General features: G+C 32.5%; 1 long non-coding RNA gene across 1 annotated transcript; it reads right to left on the bottom strand.

Moving 5' to 3' along the window:
* Positions 1-476: 476 nt before the first annotated feature.
* LOC126887074 (uncharacterized) lies at positions 477-1,939 on the bottom strand. Its single transcript, XR_007698948.1, has 2 exons — positions 1,741-1,939; positions 477-1,268 (listed from the first exon to the last, which is right to left on the bottom strand). It is a non-coding gene; the product is annotated as an uncharacterized LOC126887074 (long non-coding RNA).
* Positions 1,940-2,428: the final 489 nt, after the last annotated feature.

Here is a 2,428-nt window from a genome sequence, read left to right on the forward strand (position 1 = left end):
AGCTCAGAAGGGAAAAATCAAAAGGGCAAAGAGACACTAAATCTCAAGTGAGTATTCGGGCTAGCTTCAATACACCGAATACTGGTTTTGGAGATATGAAAAAAAAATTGATAATGAAATGATAGTAACTAGGAAGAAAATGAGACCTGTTAATACAAAAACTTAATACAACTAGGTAAGACCACTGAAGATAGATCGAGATAAAGGGGACGATAAAGAGAGAAAAAAATGGGCGTCAAATCGGACAGCTCAACTTCTGGGACACAGTATTTGAAAGCTCACTCTTACTTAACTGTAGCGAAAAAAAAAACCTAAGATTTGGATCCAGAATTTGAACAGCTCGAGATTTTTGAAGCAACGAAAGACAGGAACTAAAAGACACTATTTACGACCACCTGAAATATAAAAATTCTAAATACTAACCTTGTCTTGCTATATTATATACTGGTGATATAGATTGAAATAAAACATCTACCTGAATGCTTACAAATATATTAATAATAAATGTGTTATATATATTAACAACTTACATATAACTCTCTAAACACAATAACAGTGGTAGTGGGTGAGGTAAAGGTCAAACAAGACCAAAAAGCCACTAACATGCAATGAACCACTACACACTGCGCTAAGTAAAGGTATTAAAGAAAATCCAAAGCAAAAGTCCGTTGGAATAGCAAAAAGGTCTATATAAATGAGCTGGTCAGTGACTCTTTACGTACTATACAAAAATAAACCTACTAGACGTATTCCGTATTTAAAATCCGCGACAAAATTTTTCTCCCGATTCCCTATCAAATTTTAAGCTACAATAATTTATAATTATTATATAGAAAGTCTGATTTTATTTATTTAAACAAACTACCACTTATATTGAATCAAAGAAAAAATAAAAAAAACGACCTGAAACTCTATCTATCACGAAAATATGTACTCTACTTTATCGTATGCATACAATAAGTTTCCACTGTACGAAAATATATATGAACCAAAAGTATATAAAAAAGGTAAAAACTTAGCTTTTACAACAGCCGATTGTTAAAAGGGGCAAATAGTCCTTTATGAAAAGTCCTTAGGAAGATCCTACAGTCCTACAGAAGTCCTACAGTCGTCAGGAAAATCCTCTTGGCACAACAAAGCTATTTGGCTGCTGTGGTGGGTTAAGTCCTACCGGAAAATCCTGGGTGTTGTAAAAATCAGGTACATAATAATTATCGTGATAGAGTCACGTTACGTGACTAAATAACTAAGTGGCTAAGTGACGGAATCTAAAATAAAGTTTATCAAATTTAATTACATTATTTATTAAAATCTGTGTACCAGTACAGCAGTTCACTGAACTGGATCCAAAACAAAAAAATCACGTTAGGTATCCATATGTCATGTCAAAACCTGAAGCTACTTTAATGCAATCATGACAGACTTGCGCGAAGAATGAACATGCGCAGAATACAGAAAGCTGTTGAATACTTGTGGAAACTTTTTATATAAAAAATTAAGGTAAAAAATCTAATGATAGCACATGAAATAAATTGGAATTTAAGTTTGACACTAAAAAAACTATGGCCTTGACTGATTGTTCCTTTGCAAATGAATAAAGGATAATATGAGCTATAGTTTGGAATTTATATGGTATGAAAATTAATCTAACGAAATACCCAAATACATTGATACATGATGATCCAATACATGATGCATTGGATTTTACCACGAAAAAATGAGAAATATATGTTTACTTACTGAAACGAAGGCAGGCGCCGGCCGGTAAATTCACTTCTGTGTTGCGAGAAAGTCCAAAAGATGTTTAATTTTGATTGTATAGTATTTGCAGATGGTATTAGCTGACGTTTGAGTTATAGGTATTTGACTTGCAACTAAAATCTGGTTTCAACTCCGCCACTTAAAAATGAGAAGAATCTCAATATCGGCGTCTGCCTTATTTGAAGAGTGTGACCAAACTAGTTCATTCTCATTGTCGCTTCGCCAGCGTTGGCTCTTGCCTCTCTTCGATGTTCGACCTGATGTCGTCCAACATTAGATCAAGAGCATAAGCGTAGTTAAGGGAAATCTTAAAGGGGTATTATTAATCCAATTTTAATTAAATTAATTTAATTAGTAGCGTAATCACTACAGTAGTAGCATTAATTCGAGCAAAAAAGCTCAATCTAGGTTAAACAAAATGTCTCTTGTTTCAGTTCAATAAAAATCACACTTCTTGAATAGCTGTTGGAATTTATTGTTTTTATTCATCATTTTACTTACTTTTACCACTGGTCCTTGGTAATTGTATACAATTACCGGAAAAAGTAGATAATTACAAATTATCTACTTTTACCGTAATATATACATTATAAATTTATATACAATTAATTATCATATTTAAATTAAATTAAAGACAAGCAACACTGAATATTCGGGGAATATCAAA

Source organism: Diabrotica virgifera, chromosome 6, assembly GCF_917563875.1.
Source record: "Diabrotica virgifera virgifera chromosome 6, PGI_DIABVI_V3a".
NCBI lineage: Eukaryota > Metazoa > Arthropoda > Insecta > Coleoptera > Chrysomelidae > Diabrotica > Diabrotica virgifera.